We start from the raw sequence: 26,848 nt of genomic DNA, 5'->3' as shown, positions 1-26,848 counted from the left end.
ATACCCGCAAAAGTGTTATTGGGGCCAGGCGTTGACTAAGCCTGGGATATGTGCCCTTGCCTGCAGAAGGAGGCGTCACAGGAAGCCACACCCAGACCTTCTCCTTCCTGGCCTAAGAAGCCACCCACCTCCTGGATGGGTGTAAAAAAACTCGTTTGGCGTCTCTTGGGTTGGGATGGTTGTCAAGCCTCCCAGCCAGCTCCCTTGGTCTGTCCTGGCGAACACATCACTGAGAGGCGCTTGCATGATCAACTAGTTTCTCACTCTTGATGCGCAGTCTCAAAGCACTTGAGAGACTGCAGCCAGAGGCTCCAAACAGCAGAACTGCGGGGTTATATCCGCACCTTGTGTCTATTTCAGTTGAATAACCGACAGCTGAGTTTTTTAGGTTTTGTTTTGAGTTATTTTAAATGTTCTTTTTTTTTAAAAACGACCTTTCAGTCACCTTTTATTTATTCACTTATTTTTATTATTGATTGATTTTTCGAGACAGGGCCTCTCTGTGTAGCCTGGCTTCTTTTTTATTTTTAAGTAATTATTTTTATTAATTCTTTGAGAATTCCATATAATGTGTTTTGACTCTACTTGACTCTTCCCCCATTCCATCCCTTTCTCTCTCACTTTCTTACCCAACTTTAACTTTTCTTTTCTCATCGAGTGCAGTGTGTGGCCTTCTACTTTTCTTGGAATTGAGCCTTGAGTATGGTTGACATACTCACTTGCCTTCTTGAAGTAGTTGGGCAAAAGTTTTGAGAGATCAGATTAATTCGTTTTTTATTTTAGAAATACAATTGAAGAGACAAAAAGAAAAACATAGAAAAGAGAAAAAGAAGAAAGTGTGAGCTTAAAGCAAGCAGACCTTGGCAGGTCTGTGGATAAAGTCACATTACCCCGACTAAAGGAGTAGAAAGAAAAGAGAAAGAAGCCCAAATCAGAACTGCGATCCTTTTTATAAAAGAGTTGCTAGTTACAACAACGTTAACATTACATTTTTAGAATGAACGTCTTACCTCAAGGTAACCACTAGATGTTTCAAGTCTAACTAAATGAGTGCACTGTTTCACAAAATCACAGGAAAGTAAATACATGCTAGATGGCCTGCAAACTGCTGTGTCCTTCAGGGAGGGAACAGCCAGACCCTGGGTCACTGGGACGTCTGGGCAGGGCGGGGCTTCTGCGGGGTCCTACAGCTGGAGCGGGAAGCTCGACAGCTGCCAGGCCCTGCCCCTTACGTCACGGGGGCGGGGCAGCGGGAGATTGACAGTCCACGGAAGCTCTGTCGTCCTGGAGCCGGGGAGGTCTGGAGGAGGGCGGAGAGTCGTCTGCTCCGCCCGGTTCAGGCGCCCGCGCTCCGCACGCGGAGCTGGGGAGCTGGGGAGTAGGTATTGTTCTGCTTCTCAGAGACAAATGGCTGGCTTGGAAGCATAACTCTCCCAGCCTCTTGGATCCCGGCTCGGTTCACTTTTGGCACTTTGGGATCCGAGGTAGCCATGCTGTGATGAGCGCCCCGGGAGGGACAGGTAAGAGAGACGCGGCTAGCCGCCCCCGCCCTGCTTCTGCTCACTCTCAGCCCAGCTGTGCTTCGGGCTGATGACTTCTTTCCTGTCACTTCTGGTGCGGGACATTGACAATGGAGAAGCTCTCACACCATTTTCAGTTATTTGATTTCTACAGGACATCACCCTTTTTGAAAGCTGGGTTTTGTAACAGATAGCTTGTGCACACACTTGTGCCTTCGCGCAGGCACGCACACGTTTGTCATTCCATTTCGAAATCTAGTAGTTGAAAGCAGCTTTGACTGTCTGCACCCCTTTCCCTGGTAATGAGAAGCTTAGGAAAATTCTTCAAGCGAGTAAACCACCGGGTTGATCCCTGGGGAGGAAAAAGGTAATTTTGTGTTTGCGTTGGAACTTGTGAAACTGTTTGGAAAGGCATGCTAAAATAATTGAATAAATTAAAAAAAAGTCTGCATTCTTTCCTGCATACTCCAACTTTGAAGAACTTCGTAGTTATTTGGGCTACGCTTCATCTTACATCATAAAACTTGTTTTATTTCAACATGTCAGTAGTGAAAGATGCGGGCTAGTCAATGAATTCCCTCAATCTGGAAAATCAGAAGGCCAGTTTGGGACTAGGTTCCTTGAGAAGGAATATATTTAAAGCACTCTTATACGGGTATTTAGGATAAGACTACTAAAATTCTTTCTGGCCTCCTTTCAAGACAGCTGTTGCAGCTGTTCACATGGAAGAAGACAGTTTTATGGGCTCCGAGCAGACCTTTAACCCCTATCAACCTTGACAGATGTTCCAAGGAGGATAAGGGCTCCTGGCCAGTGTTACTGTATCCACATTTAAATTGCACTAGGCCAGCTTCTGTGAAAAATGCATTTAAACAAACAAACAAACCCAACAACAACAACAACATCAAAACCCTCTTGCTTCTTTAAGAGCAAACGTGAGGCATATGGACTTCAAAGCAGAATATTTAATTCAGTGTCCTGTCTAAGCTCCAGCTGCAGCCCACCCCCAAAGATCAGGGATTCTCACAGCTTTTTATTCTCCTTCAGATGTATCTTATAGACCTATATCCTATTGTTTGTAGGTATCAAAATGAGACCACACTGTTGAAAGGGCTAACAGGGAAAAGAAGAGAAATTAACCATCCCCAGTTTATTTAACCTAACACCCACTGTGTTTGGGGGGGGGAAAAATGGAAAGTTCAGCAATCTGAAACAGGATGTGGGGAATGTTTGACCTTCCTGTAACAAAAACTGAATACTTGCCATGCTTGGTGACAAAATAACTGATAAGGATGTTATTTATTTTCAGTAAGTGGTGGGGAAATGCTTAGATTTGGACTAAAATCTGTTATAACGTTGATAACTCATCTATTGGATGGCCATACCTTTAGAATGAAGTTTTAAAGAATGTTTTTAAAAGTTCACATATTAAAGCCTTCATTCTGTGTTTGACTTAAGTATCTGATTAAAGTGGAAATCTATGCCCCCCCCACCCCGCCCCCAAGACTCGTATTTATTTATTTATTTATTTATTTTCAATACCCCAGCAGCATCATTGGGGGACCCTGAGAAATGTATCAACGAGGATATACATAACAGGTCATCGGTGCTTAAGCAAAGAGAGTTTTATTACCTCGGGAGTGATATGCTGGATGCACAACCTGGAGTGGCTTTCCTGGGTCCCCACACACTCACCTCCCAGCTCCACTCAGAAACAGTGGTACCCAGCCTGTGCTATCAATGATAAAGGAGCTTATGGGAACCCTGTAAGACAGGGCCGAGATGATACAACCTATGTGTTCTACATTCTCAGACGCATTATTTTTATTAAGAGAGCAATTGTGGCTTTTTTCTGACAACTAAACTCTATTTACTTTTTTTTTTTTTTTGGGTTTTCGAGACAGGGTTTCTCTGTGTAGCCCTGGCTGTCCTGGAACTCACTCTGTAGACCAGGCTGGCCTCGAACTCAGAAATCCACCTGCCTCTGCCTCCCAAGTGCTGGGATTAAAGGCGTGCGCCACCACCGCCCGGCTAAACTCTATTTACTAATATAGAAAGTACACATCAGTGCCACAAAATGGAATCTGTGGCATTATCACCTAGATTCTCTCCATCCAATGAGAACCACTGATATTTGGATTCTTTCTCATCAGTAAGTTAGTTGTTGTACAGAATTTTTTATTTAACTCTAGGAGTAAGATGCCATTTTGCAACTTCTGTTTACATTTTACCTGCCAAGGCCCTCTTTCTAAATCACTGAATAGTCTCCCTGAAACTCTCACATGTTTTGACCTGTTTCTCCCAGTTTCTGTGCAAACATGGGGATTTATTAACTATGCTGAAGATCTTTGAAATTATTGAGATGTTTATACACATCCTCAAATTTAGACATTCCAATTTTTATTTTTCTTTATAAACTACCTATTTATGTCTACTTCATATTTATTTATTGTTTCAGGTGATGAGTATTTTACCTGCATGCATATGCGTGTGCTTAGAAAAGACCCTCAGATCCCCTGTGGATGGAGTTACATACAGTTGTGAGCCACCATATGGGTGGTAAGAATTGGGCCCTCATCCTCTCACAGAGCAGCAAATGCTCTTAACCAATGAGCTAATTCTCCATCCCTGTGTCTACTTTTCATTTGAGGATCATCTTTATAGGGTTCATTGTCTGTTTTAGTCTTTAGTATAAACTCGATAGCTTATTCAAAGACAAACACAGTGATTCACTTCAAAAGGCTGGAGGGTCTGAGATCATGACGCTGATGGATAAAAAGCTACTTGCTTCGCTCGAGCCAGACTATGCACGAGTGTGGTGGTCACGATGCCCAGTTGGACACGGATGGTTGTGTCAGCCTCATTAGGTCGTGGTCAGTAGGAATTGATTGAGGACAGGGATACATGACTGAGGTATGGCGTTGTAAGGATGTAGTAATGGTAACAGGTAGAGGTCATGTGAACAGACAGTGCAGAACTCAGAGACCCATTCATGGAAGAGGAGACTATGGCTGACAGCCAATAAGATATCACTGTGCCAGACACATGTGCTGCTCTTGTTCCCAGGTGCCCTGGGAGATGCCTTGGGAAGTGTTCCCTTCCCTAGGCCTCCATTGGAAAACTATTCTGAAGCTCCTTACTCCATTGTCCTGTGAGGCTCTCTGCCTTTTGTCCCATTCCAGCGTCTCTCAGACTTGTGAGAAAATCTAAATCTAAATTCTCAAATATCTTTCATGGTTTCCCGTTTCTTCCAAACTAAGCATAGACTCTTCATCTCTCAACACTTAAACCTTCACTCTGGTCCTCACGAACATCATCGTTTTCATGGCCCATCACTCCCTAAGTTGTGCTGGAGACTCTGGCTTTATGGAACTGTCTGATGTTCCCATCCCCTCTCCTTTTATAACATTGCTTTCTCAAAACCTATAGCTCCCTCCTCTCAGGAGGCTGTCCAGGCTCATGTCAAATACTCTTTTCCGGGAAGCCTTTCTTTTCCCTTTCTATCTTCGGACCTCATGGACCTCACACAGTGATCTTTCATGGGACTTTTTGTTCTCCTAAATTCATACACTGTGTGATTGCTCTTTTGAGTTTTAAAATTTGAGTTGGGAGGGCTGGAGAGATAGCTCAGCAGTTAAGAGCACTGACTGCTCTTCCAGAGGTTCTGAGTTCAATTCCCGGCAACCACACGGTGGCTCACAGCCATCTGTGATGGGATCCAATACCCTCTTCTGGTGTGTCTGAAGACAGCTACAGTGTGCTCATATAAATAAATAAATCTTTTTTAAAAAAAATTGAATTGGATATTTTCATTGAATTCTAGGGTTCTTTTAACCAATGTTACCTAGGGCAACGTCAAGTAAATGAACCAGAGAAGGTAAGGGGAGACTTTTGTCTGTTTTGTGGCCTGGTTGGTTTCTGGTTTATAGTGAGAGCATAGACTCATTTTAATGAATGAGTTAATGACAGTGGGCTACACATAGTGAGATTTTTAGTCATCATTAAAAAACCTTGGGGATAGGTATTTTATTTAACAGTCATGGAAACTGAGGCTCAGAAAGGTCTGTGTTTATAATAAGCAGCCAGTTGTGAATCTGTTGGCAGAGCTGTGTTCTTCCTTGCAGATGCATTTGATGCTGTTTGAACATAGCTGATCACAGTATCAGTATTGATTCAAGGTCAATGTGTTGATCCTCAAGACTCTATTTTATCATTCCACAAAGATGACTGAACTTTTCTTCTTCTAACGTTTTTCAGTAAATGCAACTCTTCTTTCTCAGAGTCTCACTTTAGAATGCATCTTTGCATTGCACATCAGTTCTTAACACCACAGCATCTCTAGTGTTTGTAACAGGATGAGGACGACAGAAGTGTTGAGACTCTGGGATACATATTAACATATATAGCACATGCAGTAGACGGTGGAGACGTAAAATAAAACATAGCTGGAGATATAACTTTGTTCAATCACCAGAGAAAGCCTTTGATACTTCTATCTCTGCACCATCAAACCTATTGCTTTTATAGACTTCATTGTCGTTGTGGTCATAGATTGACCCATTTATTGTAGACTAGGGATAGGAGCACCCCTGCTGGTCTCTCAGTTCCTTAGGTTTTCTGTGGCAGATTTGACTGTGATAGCAGAGGTGACAAGGTAGATTCATGGCTATCACCAGTCACTTTCATGTAGGAAGCATCGCCAGCTGCCTAGAGCCCAGCTCTTTGTTTTGATAGCAGAAGCCACTACACTTGGTCTGCTACCTGGTTTCGATTTTCCTACTCATTTTTTTCTTTTTTTTCTTTTTTCTTTTTTCCTTCCTTCCTTCCTTCCTTCTTTCTTTTTTTTTGCAGGAGGCATTGCAGCAGGTTTCATATTTATCAATGATGCTGAACCTCTTTGTGCATGTGGCCCTGTCACTGTGACCTACGCTCAAGGCCGGATAGTTTGCTGGCTTCTTTTTCGAATTGTTTACAGTTAGATCTGTCCGTTATCAGTGTTACGTGCCACACTGGTCATGTTTAGCTTACAGGCCTCAGAGACAATTGAAATATGCATGTTGGGACAACTTAAACAATCGGCGGATATAATCCAGTCTTCAGTAACATTACGCCACATATTGAAGTCATTTTTAGCCATTGAGAAACAGTGGTTATCCACGAGATATTTATTTATAACAGACTTAAAGTCAGCGGATAACTTTCAAAATCAAATCATTAGGGCTTAGGAATTAGGCTTTTCATCCATTATCTATAGTTCCACCATAATGAATGAAGAGATGCCTGTCTTCTTCATTACATGTCTGGGAATGCCATTTGCCTCAAAGGACATGTTTAAAAATTTGTGTTGATGTGCTTATTCGCTTCATATTTAATAAATATATAATTTATATACACATATATGTCTATACACATTTTGTGTGTGTGTTGTAATAATCTGTAAATGACCTTTACAAAACATTTGATGTCATACATTGTTATGGTATCTAATTTTCAAGTGCATGTAGTTTTTTAGAGCCTTAAGAATTCCTTTTTAGCTACAAAAGTAACTCATCTTCCTTAGTTACTCTTTTTTCTCTCATCATTCCTCAAATTATTTTCCTTTGCTCTAGATATTGTTTTGTTTACTCATACAAAAATACTATTTTTGGCATATTAGGAAAATATTGTGACTAGTTATTTTAAGAATAATTATTAGCTGCATAAAAACAACATTGGATAATATTCTGTAAGGAAGATATAACTTAAGAGTAAGATTTTTTTTACAGTAGACTTGAATTACGACATTATGGTGGTCCCTAGACCTGGGGCAACAGTATTGGTCAAACTTGTTAGCAGTACAATTTCTTAGCCCATTTGTAGATCTCCTGAGTTGGAAATAGGACAGCCTGTGCCTAGCAGGGAGAAAGATTGAGACTATGTTTACTAAGCTCCACCTGAGATTCTGTTTGGGGGTAGCCAGGCTTAGAGAAGATCCTCAAGTGAGCAGGCCAGTTTATTCCCTGGGCTTTGACAGGCAGGTCTGACCTTCTCTAAAAGGACCCTAAGAAGGAGAATTCCACCGCTTTCACTGTGTCATGCCTACTGTGTAGGGAGTGGAGAAACCGATTGAATGTAGACTATCCACATGGGTATGACCGTGTCAAGAACCAACGCCTCAGACTGATGGGGATAGCAAAGCATTTCCCATACTGGTCAGGCTTGGGATTGGCAAAGGCTTCCCCTGGTTCAGAGTAGGAATGTTGACAATGTGTGTAAGTATGTGAGTGTTTACAAACTCAGAGTGTGCAAAAACTAGCAACTGCAGCTTCTTCCTTTTGGATGTTTACAGCCTGAACTGCTGGCCTACTGAGACCTCCTACTGAGACTAGCTAACTCGCACTGGGCTATATATAATAAACATGCAAAGGTTCCGGTGATTGTGTCACTGGTGCCACACAGATGCTTGGCCTAGCCGACCCCAGCTTTTCCGTGTGTACGTTTATGCTTCCTTCATTTCCTCCCTGCCCCTATTCAGGCCAAGGTGCCAAGCCTTGCAGTTACAGTACTAATAATACGTTTGTGTTTCCATTGGGCTGATTGAAAATACCACTCAATTAACCCCTCCCCAGCCCCCACCCCGAGTTTATAGAGTAACCAAAGCCCAGTGTCTGATTCTTAAAGATTGTGTTGCCTGGTTTTATGCCATTTGTTTACTGACAGCAGATTCCTGTTACAAACAGAAGTCAGCTTAATGTTGTTGTGCTTGCTAATAGGAAATTCCTATTGGGTAGAATTTAGCGTCTACACTTCTTCAATATTAATCTGATATAATGCGAAAGGTTAACACAGACACGGGGGACCCGAGTGTGAATGTTAGTTTTTACTACTGAGGCAGTGTGCTTATCATATACTTTATGAGATTTTTCTTAAAAAAGAAAGAGCAAAGAAAAACCTATCCCAGCAGTGGTGACACATGCCTTTAACTCCTACACTCAGGAGGCAGAGGCAGGCAGATCTCAGAGTTCGAGGCCAGCCTGGTCTATCTACAGATTGAGTGTCAGGACAACCAGGGCTACACAGAAAAATCCTGTCTCAAAAAAGCCCCAAACCCTCCAACAGCAACAATAGCAGCCCCCCAAACCCTCAAAGTATGGCATATGCCCTCCTGTTTAAATGTAGAAGCATTATTAACTTCTGGTTATTCAGTGCACCATCATAAGGAGGTTTCAAAATTACAAGAAGCAATATACTTATGATTAGAGTCAATTTTAGTCTTTAAAGATGAAAATGGAGATCTGTTTCCTGATTTTGGAATAAACATAGCAAAAGCAGAGGCCGTCGTGAGAAACATACAATTAAAAATAAAACTCAATTATAATACCTCGAAGTTAACCAGTTTTAATGTTTTCAACATACTTTATTATACATTTTATATAGTGTATCTATGTCTGTGTGTGTGGTTTTTTTTTTTTTTTCAGGCTCTTTTCCAAAAACATGAATCCCCAGTGAATGATTCATGACGTAGACTTTTTATAAGAGGTGAGCTTTAAGGAAGACTTGTGTAATGACAACAGAACATTTCAGGGTGATACTGAAACAGTGAGGTGGAGCCTAGGAGTGAGCCCAGACTGTAAACAGGCTTATGTCTAAATAGAGCTGACTTTGTGGTGTAATAGCCACATGAAATTTTAGCATTCACAGTAAGTCTCATTAAAATTGACTTAAATACTTTGATGGCATATTCATAATTAAAGGCATACCTAAGATTATTAAAAGTTCGCTTAGCTCTGTGGGAACTGATGGTGTAACTGGTTATGAGCAGCCACTTTGAGTAAAGTTAGTCTCTCTGGATCTCATTTTTCTTGACTTTAAAATGAAATCTTTGATTGGATATTTAAGGTTATTTTCACCCTTACGTATGGAGTTTTTGAGTTTCCGAGCCTTGCCATCTTGAAAAGGAAAAGTTTTATTTTTATTTATGTATTTATGTATTTATTTATTTATTTGTGTGTGTGTGTGTGTGTGTGTGTGTGTGTGTATGCGCATGCGCACACATGCCTGTTTGTCTATCTGTCTGCATGAGTTTATGTGCATCATGTGCTTGCAGTCCACTGTGGAGGGTAGAGAAAGGTGTTGGATCCCTGGAACTGAAGTTACAGGGCTTTTGGGTGACAGCACTGGTACTGAGACCCAGTCCTCTTCCAGAGTAGCAAGTGCTCTTAACCACTGAGCCATCTCTCCAGCCTCAAGCCCTACTGTCTTTAAATTGCTTTTCTTGAATGGCACAGATCCCAGTCTTTCCCAAGTAAGAAGCATTCCTATTATAGGAGCAACTACTATTTATTGGTCTATTATACGCGGATAACTTGCATACATTCTTATGAATGCCTAATAACAACCCTACAGGGTAAGGATGATAATTGTCATGTATCTTTTATGGAGAAACTGAGGGTCAAAGAAATCTTGCTGGGGCTGAGTGAGGGAGTATGGATCGGAACAGTTAATCATATGAAACTGAGCTTTAAAAAAGTCCGTTCTGTGCATCTTGCCGCTCCTCTCCCTCTTCAACAGAAGGATAGTTTGCTTTGATCTTGGGTTTCCCAGCATATTCTTGATTTGGAAGCTAGGTATTTTATTTTATTTTATTTTATTTGTGAGGGATCATTTTGTATATTGTAGGATATTTAACAGCCTCCCTTGCTGGTGGCATCCATAACAAAAAGTGTCTCCAGATAATTGCCTAACCTGGCCCTGTTTACCTACTCAGTAGTCTAAAGCTGAATGGAACTGCCTTCTCAGATGGCTTTAGGACATCTGAAGGATCAAGATGCAATTGACCATACAGATCTCTGGCAAAGGACCTGCTCATCCATTCAGTACTTGTCATAACCGATTAGCCTTCATTCTCGGAATGTTTGCTTTGTTTGAAGAGAATTATTGCCAAGATGCATAATGTAACTCCTAGAACCTGACAAGCAATAGTCAGTGGATTTAAACAGAGTCCTTGGGTACCTGCTCTATGCCGGGCATTGTAGTTACTGTCAGAGAAGTGAATGAGGTGGCCGTATTAGGGATGTTGATATTAACAAAAACTGTTAGCTCGTTGGCCTTTATATTCCTGATGATACTTTTAAGACTGTCTTCATAACTACAGTCTAGGGTGTTTACCACAGTTTACACACACACACACACACACACACACACACACACACACACACAAACACACACACATGTCACATAAAACAGAAGAGTTTGTCCTCGGTGTGGATGAGTAAAAACAGCCTAGCAGGAGATGTGTAGTCTGCCAGTTTAACATGATCTTTTGGTTCCAGTTTTCAAAGTGAACACCACTCCGTGTCCTGGCTTCCTTTCAGAACTTGCTTATTTATTTATTGGTTGGTATTTTAACGCTCTGTTCTGCTCTGAAACCTGCCCGGCTGGCCTCTGTTTGTCACATGGCTGCTACTCTCTGAGGTTTGTGCTAATGAGGGAACCCCCATGGGGCTCAGGGCTGATCCCTTTGCTAGACTGTGTACTCCTGCAGGCCAAGCATCATGTGGAGACGGTGCAGGACCTTGGCTTCAGTACCTGGAACAGGATCTGGCCAGCCTGTGTGAGTTTTTCTGTACTGATTTACTTAATGACTAGAAGGATGGGAGGTGTTTGAACAGCAGAAGTGATTGTATTAAGTCAGTCTTGTTAGTTTCGGTCTTACACTTCTTAAAGACCATAGCATACTTATATTTATAAACTGGAATTTTGGAGTTTTCCTCTTTCTCACACCAGCTCTTTAGTAGGGGTGGGATGGTGAAGCCTATAAAACCATATGTGTCCACTCACGGAGGTGGGGAGAGCAAGAGGACTCAGACACAGATCTGGAGGCTCCACTGGGTACCTCAGCTCCCAGAGCATCTGTGGCTGAACTCCCAGAGAAGAAAATGTCCTGAGTGCCTGGTGAGATGCAGGAGCATGGAGTACATGTTCTAAGATGGTGTCTGTTCCGGATGGAATTAATTTTTTGCTTTCTGTGATGTCTTAAGTGGTCTGAAATTATAGGCTGCTCAGAAGCCTGTCTTCCCTGAGTGCAGTAGAGCAACAGGCTTTAAATACTTCAGCTGCTTTTAAAACTTGGCTCTACCTGTTTTATTTCCTTTGTTAAGTCCTCCTGTTGTGTTACAGGATTAACGTTGGTTTCATGGGTCCGTGATCTTAACGCAGACTCTCGAGATTCTGGCACGCAGAATCAAAGCAGTAGGGAGAGACCAGGACACACTGCCGCTAATGACTCCAGCCTAGAGCCAATGGGATTAAGACAGCTCAAGGGGACTGTGGCTGCACTGCACAGGTGAAGAAGCTTTTCACTTATTCATCCTTTAGTTCAGGCCACAGACTCACTGAAGGTCTCTACTCCATCCTGTTCTAGGCTAAAGCTGTATCCATGAAAAAAAAAAAAAACAGACGGGAATTTTTACTCTGGTAGAGGAGGGAAATGTACAAAAGCTAAAATAAATAACGATGATAATAATAATAAATTACCTGTGGAAAATGACATTAAAGTTCAATGAAGAGTAAAGCACAGAACAAGCTTAATGTGAAGTGGATCGTGTGCAGACATACGTTATTATTCAACTAACATGGGAACCATTATAGTTTTACACTGAGGAAATAGCCAGATCTATTTCGTGTAACAGAACCAGGGTGTTGAAGATGGCCCCGGGGGTGGTGGTGGGGTGATATTTCTGGAGACGGTGATATGTAATGAGAGTCTTGGATTATTTTCAAGCAACAGCTAACATAATTGGATGATTGACTGGATGTGGGATATGAGAAAAAAATGTACTCAGGGAGAGTGCACCTGCTCTGGATCTGAACATCTGGGAAGGGCGGGGCAGCCTCGGACTGACAAGAGATTGGTGGTGGAAGCTGGTCTGAGCATAGTCTGACTAGCTCAGTCTGTCATGTGTGTATCTGGAGATGGGCTGTCTCCCTGGTGCCTCAGTGTGGGACTATGGTTTTAGGAGAAGTGTATGCTTGAGAAACTTAGCTGAGGACCTTGTGGACGCTCTTGGATGATGACTCTGCTTTTTCCTAATAAAAGACAAAATGAGATCAGGATCAGAAAGAATATTGGGGGATGGGAGACATTAAATATCAGAGGAGGAGGGAAACAGTGCACGGAAGTGTGAGTTGCCAGGCTGGATCACTGATTGCAGTCTGTGCTGACTTGTGGCTTGTGGCTGTGAATTTCAAGTGACTAATCTGGGGTGATGTATTTCTCCCAAACCCATTCAGGCCATGGGCACTGAGGCAGGAGAGATACAAAGTTTGCTTTAACTGCTTTGAATATAGGCAGAACATGGATTTTTCCAATAAGGAAGTGAGAAAAGTGTTATCAGGTGTAAAGTATAAGCAAGTGAGGGGGAGGTGTTGGTCATAAAATTTAAAGCTGTCAAGGAGGGATGTAAAACCATGTGAGAATGACGGGCAGTAGAAAGGTAGTTGGTCTGTTAGTGGAGGATGGACCACCAGGTATTGGAGTCTTGTATAAAGTAGCATTTATTTTCATATAAGTTGTATTTAGATGCGTTGGCTCTTATTTCAAGTACCTGTGAAATATCTTCTATTGACCACATCTAATGTTTCTGAAATTAACAAATTCAAGTATTTAAATAAATATTCCAACACAGAAAGTGGCAAGTATTGAACATCAATATGGACTTATGTTTATACTATTAATATGTTAATATCTTTATATTAATATCTTATTAACCCTGAAAAGCCAAATCTCAAAAACATACTGTTCTGTTTAATAGCATAGTGTTTTAGAGGTAGCTAGGATTACCACAAGTACCGCAAAACATAGTATTAAAAATAGCTACTTTTAGTGTTCAAATATATACTTATTCAGTTTTCAAAATCAATTAAGGTAACCAGGAAGTCATTTATAAGTATGGATGAGATTATACATAACACAGGAATGTGCTTATGTGCCTTCAACATTTGCCTGTTTCTCTTCAAACTGACTGACTCTAAGTATCCACCCAAGGAGATTCGTTTAAAAATGTGATCCCTTTAAGAAAGTAAGAGAGTTATTGAAGAGAAGCAGTGAAGCTTTCTGTGTCTGGGTGGGCCATCTAAATCCATAAACCCATTTGTCCATTTATCCATCAGCCACCCATCCACCCATCTCTCTAATAAACTGTTAATATGTGCTAATGGGTCCTAACATATGATGGTCCAACTATAACTTTTTTTGTCTCTGAGTTGATACTAAAACAATACATATTTTTACAGTAATGTGCTTCAGATTTTGAACTTCAGTTTTTTTCTTAGACAGACGCATGGTATGGTTCTCTCTCCAGGTGACGGGTGGCAGCGGTGAGCAGCCCACTGCTCCTAGTCAGCCACACAATCACATTGATAAGGGACTGGTCTTTTCACAGGGTACTGCCGTGTTGTCAGTGTTCTGTACATACAGATATTCAGTAAATTACAGAGCTAGTCCACACTGTGTTGGAAAATAGATGTGTTAGATGATTTTGCCCAACTCTAGGCTAATGGAATTGTTCTGAGCAAATTGAAGGTGGGCTAAGCCTTGACTCTCAGTAGCTGGGTGTATTATTGTGACGGCTATTCCTGGTTGTCACCATGACTACATCTGGAATGAATTACAGTCCAGAAATAGAGAGCACACTTGTGATCCTGATTTTGAGGCTGGAAGACACAGGCTTCTCACCTGGATCTTGACATGGGATGATACAATTTTGATCAAGGTCTCGAGGAATAGTGGCCAGGAAAAGTTTAGGCCCAGGCAAGGTAGTTCATTTTAATCACAGGAGACAGAGACAAGCAGATCTCTTGAGTTCAAGGCCAGCCTGGGACAGAGCAAATTCCAAATCCAGGAATGGTGGTAAACACCTTTAATCTGGGCTCTACCTTCCCTGGAGGCCTCCATAAGGACAATGCTAAAAAGATGGCCACCTCCTCCTCCTCCTCCTCCTCCTCCTCCTCCTTCTCTCTTCTTCCTTCATCTGCTTCATCTGCCAGCACATCTGTTGGAATCTACTTCTTCAGGATGCCAGCTTATACAGAAGGCCAGCTGAAACACCTAGCCCTGTGGCACTGAGTGACTACTAGATTCTTGGACTTCCCACTCACAGCTGCCCATTGTTGGGCTAATTGGACTGTAGACTGTTCTTAATATAGAGAGACATTCCATAGGTTCTGTGACTCTAGAAAACCTTGACTAATACAATTATATTTGACTTATAATATTTTAAACTTGCTATTACTAGTCTGATCTACAGAGTGAGTTCCAGGACAGTCAGAGTCACGCAGAGAAACCCTATCTTGGAAAAGACAAACACACACACACACACACACACACACACACACACTAGGGAGAGAGAGAGAGAGAGAGAGAGAGAGAGAGAGAGAGAGAGGGAGGATACATAACATATTGACTTGGATATGGTTCGTTTAAAATTCAGCATCTCATATACACAGATAAAATGTGTATACATTTTTATGATATATATGCATTTATATATATTTGCATTTATAAATATGGCATGAACATATGTATACATGGCTAATATATATGGACATAAATATGCTTAATTTTAAAACTTTATTTTCACATTAGAGAATTGAAGAAACTTTCTATTTAATCTGTTTGGTAACAATAAAAATTAATACTTTTTTTAGTGTAAAACCATACATCTTTATAGATACTTAAGTTTTATATTATTCTTCTGCTCTTTTTCAGAATAAGCATGTTGTATTTGGAACGCCTTTGTTAGGAAGGATATATGAATGTGGACTCATTTTTATGATGATGTCCATGTGTGTATGCTGTGGGGATGGGGTAGGGTGAGGTAGTGGGGTGTGGGGAGGAGCTTGCTTCAGTCTGGTTGACAAACTGCTTCTGTGAGAACCTGAACTTTTTCTGCCTCTTTCCTAAGTATCACCCATGCTATCTGGCATGTGGTGAGTTTTCAGGATGTGTCTGCTGCATGACTTGGGTAAATCAAGTTTAGTACCTCATTTTTAATAAGGTGCAAGGGCAATGCACGTGATTTGAGTTGACCTTTTCCTATTTTAGGTCCTTAAAAAAAATGGCCAAGCTATCATAAAGATTTCTCTCTCAGAGGTATAATGAAAGTATGACTTAGCTTTTTATAACCTTTCTTAACACCCCGTTCCATAATGACGATCACTTGTCAAAAGTTATTACTTTATGGCAATGTTTTGAGTGAGGCAGTACCCTGGCCTGGCCTCACGTATCTTCCTAAAATGTAGGATGTGCATGCCTACTGGGATTTAGTTTTAAAAGTTCAATACAGAGAAGTACTGCATAGAATTCAAAAGTTCAAGGTCGTTTCATTCAAGAGATCCAACTTACTCACCGAGTGCAGAAAATGGATGCTATAGCTTCACTGTTCAAGAGCCACAGGTTTCTAGTGAAATGAGCTGGCCCTCATCATTGCAAAAACCCTATGTTAGATATATCCAGATACTTTTTATGCTTCTTTGCGAAAGATGATCCGATGTGAAGGAAGGAAACTACTTCTGTCAGTAACAAGATAATCTTTGTTAAGGGAGCCTCCCCAGTAAAACACCTTGGGACCCGAAATAGCAAAGAAATCAACAAAGATATGAAGCGATCTCATTGCCATTCCCGAAGCGTGTAAGAATCTGTCTCCTGAGAGCTAAGCCTCTTGTAGAGAGTGTTAGGAAATGGGGTCAGAGATGACACAGATTGGCGCAAGCTCAAGTCTTACCAGAATGTCCTCTGCTTCCAGCATGGCCATCTCTGATGTACAGCCAATGAGAAAGACATTCCCGAGATAAATCTATGAAAGATTTCCTGTCTTCTATTTAGAAACTGTTGCTGTACATTTCTCAATACCTGTTATTGACCCTGATAGATAAACAAGATTTGGAGCACAGAAAATCTTTAGTGTTTTCTTTCCTCCTTCCTTCCTTTGTTCTTTTGTTCCTTCGTTCTTCCCTCCCGCTTGCCTGCCTTCCTTCCTTCCTTCCTTCCTTCCTTCCTTCCTTCCTTCCTTCCTTTCTAAGCCAAATTAAAATTTATTTTTATTATTTTAAAATTATGTGTATGGGTGTGTGCATATGAGTGCAAAGCCCTTGGAAAGCCAGAGCACGAGCTCCTCTGGAGCTGGAGTTACAGATGTTTGTGAGCTGTCCTGTGTGTGCTGGCAATGGCTGTATTCAGCCATTTTGATGACTTTGTTTACTTAAAAAATGTTCTGGGCAGTTGAATCTTTTCCTCCCCTCTCTCTTCTCTCTCTCTCTCTCTCTCTCTCTCTCTCTCTCTCTCTCTGCTTCTTCTCCTTCTCCTTTTTCTTCCCTTCCTCCCTCCTCCTCCTCTTCTTCTTCCTCCCCTCTCCTCCTTCTCCTCCTCCTTCTCCTCCTCCTTCTCCTCCTCCTCCTCCTCCTCCTCCTCCCCTTCCTCCTCCTCCTCCTTCTTCTTTTCTCATACATTATATCCCAACTGCAGTTTCCTCTCCACCATACCTCCGGTTGTTGTCTAGCCCCATCTACCCTTGATTCCCTCCCCTTCCAATTCCAGGGTGGGGGGAAGAGCAGGCCTCCCAGGAATAGGAACTGAACATGGCATAACAAGTTACAATAAGACTAGGCACAAACCCTTATATCAGGGCTGGGTGAGGCAACCCAGGTCCCAAGAGCAGACAAAAGAATCAGATACACTCCTATTTCCTCTGTCCTACAAAAACCCAAGCTACACAACCACAGCATGTATGCAGAGGACCTAACACAGTTCCATACTGGCACCATGATTGTTGCTTCAGTCTCGGTGATCCCTGATGAACCCTGCTTAGTTGATTCTGTGGGCTGTGTTCTTACAGTGTCTTCAACCCCTCTTGTTCCTACAATTCTTCATCTTCCTCCTCTGCAAGGGTTCCCCTGGCTCCACCCAGTACTTAAGAGTGGGTCTCTCTGCATCTGCTTTCATCAGTTGCTTGATGACATCTCTCTGGTGACAATTGGGCTGGTGGGTTTTGAAGAAGGCTATAATTCTGTAAAGGTGAAGATTCATCGTTCTTCCTTGTCAAGCTTTTGGTAATGGTTGAAATGAGTAGTAATAGTTTTAAGTGTGTAGAAAGACTTAATCCTTAAAACCTCCTAACCTGGTGCTGCTGCTGCTGCTGCTGGTGGTGGTGGTGGTGGTGGTGGTGGTGGTGGTGGAAGTATTGTTGTTGTTGTTGGTGGTGGTGGTAGTATTGGTGGTGGTATGTTTCTACACTTTTTGGTTCATTTCAGCCTTTGCTCATAAGGTTCTGTTGTACCAAAGTTCAAACTAGTGGCCTTGGTCTTTATTTTAAAATGAAATGGGCTTCCCAACAATGTGTAATGAGATGTATTCAGCACTGCCTGTAAACTTGTTATACGTGCTTGTTTCTGAACGCCGACCCAGACTTGTGGGGTCTGAAACCAAAGGGGTGAGGTTCAGGTGATTCAGGTGTAAGCTGAGAAAGGCAATCCTGAACTGACTACCTGTAAGCCTATGTTTGTCTGCTAGACAGATGACCTCATGTGTGTATTTGAAGTTGTTTGTTGGCTGGGGATGGCCTCTAAAACTTTTAAGTGCTAACTGGGCCCAAGAGAATTCATTATCCTGTATTTACCATTGGTTATCTTTCCTGCTTCCAACTTGCCAAATTAAGCATTCATCAAGGGATACAGAGTTTTGAGAACTTAGCCTGTTTTTAAGTGATTTGTGTATGGTAAGTGACTTTAATAAGATTAAATGTAGCCATACTTTACTAGTAATTTTTTTTCCAATTTTCTGAATAAAGTCTCAAGGAGATCAGCTTAGGACAGGAGAGTATCCAAATCTTATGTTCTTTGGTTCTAGCTGATCATCATCTTTGCACTTTAAGCGTCCACTTCTTTGTATCATTTAAAAATATATCTTCCTTAATCCTCAAGTCAGAGTGCCTATCAGTGGCAGAGAATTGTGCCAATCATATCAGGGGAACTTTAGGTTGTTAGCAGAAAACAATGACATAACAGCTTTTGGGGACGATGGTTAAATCTTGGAGTTAGGTATGATGATCTTGAAAAGTATCCTAAAAGTACTCCACAATAAGTTGTTCTTTGCAGCTTCTTCTGTCTCCTGGGTGCCAGGCTTGCCTCTGGGAACAGCTGAGAGAAAGGAAGGGGAGGGTGTTGCTATCCTTAGCTAGTTAGTTGCTTAGAAGGTGCTCTAGTTAACTGAGGAGCAAGGTTTATCAAACGATGAATGGGACCAGTGACTAAGCCAGAGTTAAGAGTTCAAAAACTTAAGCACAGATGGATATCTGGGGTATGTTATTATTGTCTGTGCATATAAGTGCTCAACTACTACAGCAATAATTTACCTTTACTTAGTGCTTGTAAAGGGTCACACATTCATTATTCTGAGGCACTGAAGTATTCATTTGATGTTTACAACAACCGTTTGATCAACGTTAGCTGATAAGAGAGGTACCAAGAATGGACATTGATCCCAGGACCAAGAAGATATGGGTTGCTTCTGTCAATGATGCAACAATGCAACAGAAGCCAAAATCTATAACCTGTGCTTCCTCAAACTTAGGTCTTTCATTCCTGCTTCTAAGAGAAAGACAGTGGTGCTGAATTTGTGTTTACTTTTCAATATTACCACTTTTCTCTAAGAGTTCAATGATCAATAGATATTTTGTTGATTGTCTAGCTTTGGGCAAGACACATGGAGACCAATGCCTAAGTTTCCTACTGAAAAGGGAAGCTACTGAGACACACTGCCAAGTACAGTGACTGAGTGGTGCATGGGGGTTGTAGTGAGAACTGAGTAGGAGATGCCCTGACATGCTGCCTATGTGAATTCTTCCCAATCTTTCTCATTTCAGAGTCAAATTGAAAACAGGCCAGCAAGTCAGTAGGGATTAGTGTGACAAGCATTTTGATTGGCCAGCCCTCTGGTAAGAGGGAACAGCGTTTGCAGAAGTACAGAGGTTATTCTAGGCTCTCAACCTATGATAAACCATCAGGGTGTTAATAAAATTACTCAGGCATGGTCTCTGCTGTAGGTCTCCGGGACCTGAATCTCCTGAGAAGAGACCTGGCAGTCTGATTAACCAGACCCTGGAGAATTCTTATCAGGGGAGCTTAGGAAACGGAAAAAGTAGAATGATGTAGTCGGTTCACACATATGGTTGGAATGATCTTGGGAGAGAATGTTTGGGGTTGAGTTTGGGTGGTATAGAGGTCATTTCGGGTGGTATAGAGGTCATTTCTTGTCAAATTCATTGCTTATGACGTCGGTGTGACTATTCTGTGTTGATTCCTTCCAGGTATTACAGGCACATTAAACGGAACATTTACTTACTCAAGCGATTTAAATGATGCTCTAGTTGATCACTTAACGTTTGTACCTCAGTGGAACATACAGGGTTCCCAGCCTTTGCGTGGGGATAGCCTACAAGATAGCACACAGTGCAAGTAAGAGTGAGAAGGAATAGTTTTCATCTACACTGTGTCCCATGATCTAAATGGCATCCAGTTTCCCTTGAACACACTGAGGTTGAGGCGTTACTTGTACAGGTCAAATAGCTGACGGTAACATGGGTACGAACATGGATACTGAAGGAGGATCGTAATGGTAAAGATGCGGTGAGGATGATCAATTCATAAAAGTATATGGTAGAATGTGAGAAAAATCCCGAGGCGGAGATGGGGGGGGGCCCTTTCCATGCGGCAGGTCCCAATAACTCAAGAAAGTCTGGAATCTCAAGGGCTGGAAGCTTTGGCTGCAGGCCCCAATGATACGAGAAATCTGTGAGTTCCAAGAGTTTTATTGCCATGGTGTGGTAGTTGGATCTGGATGTGCACCCCTCAGTTAAGCCAGGGGAGAGTTGGCTTAAATAGGGAGGGGGGAAAAGAGGAGGGGCTGGGAAAAGGAATAACTTAATTTAGCTACACCCCCTGGCCTTTAGGTAACTCATGAATATGGAAATCTCTCAAGGCTGAAGCCTGTAGTCAGGCCCTCTACCTGTAGGTAGATGGTGACACAAACCTCTCTGGGAGGAGCTGCTCTGAGCCAAACGTGTCTGCAAGGTGCAGGTTAATGGAGATGTAGCCCACGTGTTGGGAGCCTGGATTCTGGGAGCATGGGGAAATGTATTCCATCCCTTGCAGGGTCTCCGGCCATTTCCAAGCCAATGCTCTACCAAAACCCAAGACTCCTTCACGGTCCTACAGTAGAAGGCCTTCAGAGGGCAGAGGGGGAAGGGCAAAAGAAGAAAGAGAGTGAGAGGTTGGTGAGATGCTGAGTTAAAGTTACATAGGAGACATAAATTTTGATCATCTATTGTACAGTAAGGTAAACATGGTTACCATATTGTATTGACTGATTTAAAAGAGTTAGAAGAAAGAAGAAAGAATTCTGAATATTCTGATCACAGAGAAATGATAAGTGCATGAGGTGCTAGATATGTTAATTAGCTTAATTTACTGATTGTAGAGAGTATACATATATTAAGATATATCATGCACTGTAAAATTGCATAACCATTATATGACATTTAAAGTAAAAATTATTTTAAATGGTGAGCAAAGTGCCTATTAATGACAGTTTTAGCTGAAATGGATGAACTATGAAGAGAACTGTTGGAATCAAGGGGCCGTAATGAAAAACTTGTGACAAAAATGTGCCCCTGCCCAGTATTCTGTTACTTTTTTTTTTTTTTTTTTTTTTGGAGAAGCTAATGTTTCAGAATGCTGGTTCTCTGTATTCTCAAAAGGAAATTAAAACAAGGAGGTTGTTGGGACCCTGATGCAAAGTATATCGTTGAAGAGAAAGTTGACTCTATCCGTTTTGACTTCTAGATCACAGCTAGTTAAGCCATGGCTCGCAGCTCTGTGCATGGCTGTGTAGGTGCGTATATGGGTTGCAGACATCAGATGGGGAGTGATAAAATACTTGTGAACACGAATGATCAAAACTTTATCAAATGTGTGATAAACCTGAGGCATTTCTGGCAGGGCCGGCCTACATTTTTCTCACGGTTTTACTGCCTGCCTTTGTTCTGAACACACAACAGGTGCACCTGGCACTGAGCGTGCCCTAGTGTCATCCAGGATCCGTGAGTGTCACCTGAAACACTGCGGTTCAGATTTAGGACTGCTGTATGCTACGTAGTATCTAAGGATACTGTGTTTAAATAGGAACTTTCAGCTAATATAGGAACATAAGGCTTAGTTATGGAAAGGAGAGAGTTGTAATATTTTCCTATCACATGTAAGTATCAAATTAGTGCATCTTTGGATTATATTGTGATCAGATATTCGATTTTAAAAATTGCTGTTTGAGTTGCTTGGTTGTGTTCCAAAACAAAGAAAAGTGCTGGAGAGATAGCTCAGTGGTTAAGAGCACTAGCTGCTCTTCCAGAGGTCCTGAGTTCAATTCCCAGCAACCACATGGTGGCTCATGACCATCTATGAAGGGATCTTCTGGCATGACTCCTACACTTTAAAAATAAAATTACATAAATAAATAAACTTAAAAAAAAACAAAGGAAAAAATTATTAAATAGATTCTAGCTTGGGATTAAGACAGAATTTCTGTTTTTACAAATAGTACATTTTTATTAATTTATTCTTTCATAAATTTCATCCCGGCCACAGTTTCCTCTCCTCACACCCCCACATTATCTCTATTCCCCCTTCCGCCCTCCTCCCTCCCCATCCATTCCTTTTTCATTTTCCTTCAGAAAAGGGCAGTTCTCCCAGGGATATCAAGCAAACATTGCATGGTAAATTACAGTAAGATTCGGCACCTCCCCTTATATTAAGGCTGAGTGAGGACACCCAGTTCCCAACAGCAGGCAATAGAGTCAGAGACAGTCCTCTGCTCCCTCTGTCAGAAAGGACAGCATTTCTAACAATTTCTCTTTCTCTCTCTTTCTTTTTATTTCTCTTACTGTCAAGGGTATAACTATATCACTTCCCCCTTTTCTCTCTCCAAACACTCAAGTATATCCCTCCTTGCTCTTCTTAAAATTCATGGTCGCATCTTTTAAAAATTAATTTCCAAGAATGTCTAAAATGTTCTTAATGGGATTTTGTATTATGCACTTATGAAGAGAGGTATTCTTGGCACTGACAATAATGAGATATAAGTGAAAAAATATCAAAGATGCTCTGTACCCTGCAGTATCAAATATTCATCCGCAATTTAACTCCTTACATAAAAATAAGCAAGCACGCTCATCTTATTAGTATGCCAATTGCCTGTTTTAAAATGTATTTCTTAGCATCTATTTTCCATAAATGTTTGATTTGCATACCTGTTTTTATGTTCTGGTGTACCTGGGGTCTCATAAAAAGTTTCTTGAGGGAGAAAAGGTTTGCGGATGGGAAGTTTAAGAAGGCCCGCTTTAGATTAAGTGACCTCCAGAATGTAGACATGAAAATATCCTGAGTGCTTCTCAACGAGGCATGACTTGATGGAACTTTCAGGATGCTTACACCTTCAATACCAACATGAGACTTTTCTGAGCTCTGACGTTCCTTTACTTGGCTGAATTAGAAAGCTTAAATGGCTCTCTCTTGACTATGGTGGGAAAGTGCTGTGTACGCCTGCGCCCTCTGGCCCTGCTGGCATCTTTAGCATCTATGAGTCCAACGTGTGCATCCGTCAGACTGGGAATGTGAATCTCTCCCTTCCATAGATACTGTCCTTTCAGTGTGGCGCTAGTGACTGCCTGAGTATGTATTTCAACACATTGAACGTTGAAACCAACACTGTTATGATGAAAGAGGGAGAAAGAACAGGAACCGTCCTTCTGCAGAGCTAGGAGCAAGGGCACCACGTACTTGTGGAGCTTTTGTCTGTAGCAACATGTGAGGCTGCATCTCAGGGAATGTATTGTCCAAAGTTGGTAGGGAACACATTCTGAAAGCTACAAAACCAGAAGAAACTTGATAGATTCCTGGTCCATATCAGTTACTTTTACATCACTGTGGCCCAAAGACCTGACAGAAACAACCCACAGGAGGGAAGATTTAATTCTCGCCGTCTTGAACAATCTTAGTTGTGGCAGAGAAGGGAGGGCAGGATCATCTTAATTCATGTGTACAGCAGGAGCTGGTGGCATCGCCACTGACTGGGAAGCAGAGAGCTGCTGAAACTGGGGCCAGGGTAGAAACGTCCAAATCCACTCCTGGTGACCTCACCTAAAGGCTCCATAATCCCCCCAAATCGCACCACAAATTGGGGACAAAGGCTCAAGTTGGAGATATTTCATATTCAAACTATAAAGCTGCCCAGTTGGGGAAAGCTTCAGTTTTAAACTGGAAATTTAAAACATTCTCTACTGCTTTGTTCTTCTCCTTAGTCCACTGAAAGCACACTCTATCCCACTTAAGTTCTCAGATCCAATTATCATGTGTTGTTGTTGTTGTTGTTGTTGTTGTTGTTGTTGTTTTAAATAACACTGGTTGACATTGATCTACAGTCTATAGCTTCCACTCACATGTGCTTTAGTGCTCTGTTTCTCTCTCTCACACCCATGCACATGCACCTACACACACACACACACACACACACACACACACAGTCGAACAGCTAGCTTACATAACTTGACAAGATACCTCAGGGTCTTGAAAAACAGCAACAGTAACAACAAAAAGCCAAATCCACAAGACAATGGATAGAAAAAAAATGATTAAGACCAAGGTAGGAATTAATGAAGTGGAAATGAAGAAAGTAATATAAGGAATCAATGAATCAAATGATTGGTTCTCTGAAACATAAGTTAGACCAATAATTTTAGCCAAACAAATAAAAAGAGAGAGAGGAGACAAATTAGGAGAATTGTAAGGAAGAAGGTATCTGTTGGCAATAGACACCAAGAAACTCAGGAAAACTTTAGGACACAAACTAAAGACATATTCCACTAAATTAGAAAAATCTGAAAGAAATGAAAAAATGACTCAAAATATATAGCCTACCAGGTTAAAACAAGGTGAGACGGGCAACTTACACAGACCTGTAACCAGGAATGAGGTTCAGGGAACAATCAACCAATCAATCTCCCAGCTGAAAAAAAAAGCGTTCAGGCTCAGTTGTGAAGAACACAGTGTATTGGTGGCTGGAGTGATGGCTCAGTGCCTGTCACTCTTCTAAAAGACTCAGGTTCCATTTCCAGCATCCATACTGGACAGCTTACAACCATCTTAAGTCTAGTTTCAGGGCATTCCAATGCTTTTGCTGTCCATAGGGACTTCATACATGTTCATATAACCCACACACTTTTTAAAAAGAATAATATATATATTTGTAAACTATACAATAAAATTTGATTGTTAACTAACAAACAGATAAATAAAACTAGTTGATATTCTCAACCATTCTTTTACATTTGTTTATTTATTTATTTGTGTGTGTATATGTGTGTGTGTGTGTGTGTGTGTGTGAGAGAGAGAGAGAGAGAGAGAGAGAGAGAGAGAGAGAGAATATGCATGCATGCATGCATGCATTCCAAGGGGCATTTATGAAGGTCAGACAACTTTTGGAACTCAGTTCTCTTCTTTTACCCAATGTAGCTTCCAGGACTTGAACTCCAGTCTTCAGCAGGCTTGGTGGCAAGTACCCTTACCCACCGGAGCCATCTTGTCAACCCTCCCCATCCAGTTTTTGTTTTTATTCTAAGACAAGGACTTGCTAAGTTATTCAGGCTGACCTTGAATTTGTAATCTTCCTGCCTTAGCTTTCTAAGTAGCTGAGGTCCTAGGCTTGTGCCACCAGGTCCAATTCCCAGCTGTCAGTTTTGAGGAATGTTAACAGTGCTTGCTGGTGAGATGGGGTTACTCTGGTTCTGAACTGCTGGGCTATCAAGAGCTGAATGGCCAAGGGAGGCAGTGTGGAGCAGTGGGGTCACCCCTAAGTCCATATTCACGGAGTTCCTTGAGAAAGAGCAGGAAAGGATGCAATCTGTGAGTGGATGCAGAGTCTCTAATGGAAGTTTAAGGATATTGGGAAGGCACAGAGAAAAGCTGGCGCTGATCTACATTGGCCATGAAGTGTTTTCCAGTCAGTGGGTGATTTAGGGGAAGATACCGTTCTTGCTTGGCTGCCCGCCATGCAAAGCTGATGGTCTGAGTGAACCAAGTATTTATTTTTGTTAGGGCAAGGGTGTTAGTCAGACTTACCATGAATTACCAGAAGTTAACACCCCCTGAATTTGTTCCAGGCTTCTTTAATCTTATGTTTACATTGCCAAGAAACTGCTCTGAAACTTAAAGGGTCAAGTGGTATTTAGATTGTGGCACGAGGGTGTGGACATCAGACAGACAAGCAGTGCTATATCTTACTAAGAGGTTAATTGCAAATGAAAACTCCCCTCCAGGAAAGTGCAAAAGTGGTAGCAAGTCACACCAGCATCAACTTTCTAAAGATAAGTGTAAGACTTGTCATGCCATCATGTGATGTTTGTACACGAAAGCTCTTAGTGTTATGTTAGCTATTTTGCTCTGCAGTGTTGATTAATTTGCAGAGCCTTGTCCCACTTCCTTATTCTGTGGGGAGTTCTGGCTTCACTATGACGACTTTAGTTACTCAGGGTACACTTCATGCATGTTGAAGCTTAAAAACAAAACAAAACAAAACCCAAAATTTAAGCTTCCCTCTCCCCACCCCGGGTTTCAACTGTAACAGACTTGGCTGTTCTAGAACCCACTTTGTAGACCAGGCTGGCCTCAAACTCACAGAGATCCACCTGCTTCTGTCTTCCAAATGCTGGGATTAAAGGTATGAGCCACCACATCCGGCTAAGCTGTTTTTTATGAAAGATTAAAAACCAGGCCTTCCTAACACATTTCAGGTACAGGCATTTGAATGCTGTGTTGAAAAATAGTTTTATCTTAGCTAGTCGATTTTCAAGGACTTACTTCTCTTGAGTAGGTGGCTTAAAGGACAGGATCCCAAGGACAGATCCGATATAGCAAAAACATTCCCCGTACAGAATGTACAAAACTGATAAGTCTGATTTTCTAATGCGGAGATATTATTACAGCACTCAGCAGTCAGAGACATGCCCTTTGAGGCTGGGTTCCTATTGTTGAAAGTAGCTTTCAGAGCCAAGCCATAGGGAGCCAGGCCATAGGTTGTAGGCTTGTTGTCTTTGCTGTGCAGGGGGCTGAGGCAGGAATCTAGCAAGGTTAAGCCCTGCCTGGGTTACAGATGAATTTAAAGGAGCCTGGCAACTTGTTTAGACTCAGTTGCAAAATGAAATCAGAAAGAAACAGATAGCCGGTGCATAGCCTCAGGCTCAATCCCA

General features: G+C 41.7%; 1 protein-coding gene across 1 annotated transcript in view; it reads left to right on the top strand.

Annotated features, from left to right (window-relative positions):
• Window positions 1-1,387: 1,387 nt before the first annotated feature.
• Atp10d (ATPase phospholipid transporting 10D (putative)) overlaps window positions 1,388-26,848 on the top strand; it is a 90,313-nt gene continuing 64,852 nt past the window's right edge. The window contains exon 1 of the mRNA XM_028780795.1: window positions 1,388-1,520. The gene's annotated coding sequence lies outside the window, so the exon portion shown is untranslated. The remainder of the gene's footprint in view (window positions 1,521-26,848) is intronic.

Source organism: Grammomys surdaster, unplaced genomic scaffold, assembly GCF_004785775.1.
Source record: "Grammomys surdaster isolate TR1022 unplaced genomic scaffold, NIH_TR_1.0 372, whole genome shotgun sequence".
NCBI classification, from domain to species: domain Eukaryota; kingdom Metazoa; phylum Chordata; class Mammalia; order Rodentia; family Muridae; genus Grammomys; species Grammomys surdaster.
Note: the sequence above shows the minus strand (reverse complement) of the source record. Positions and strands in the feature narration are given on the sequence as shown.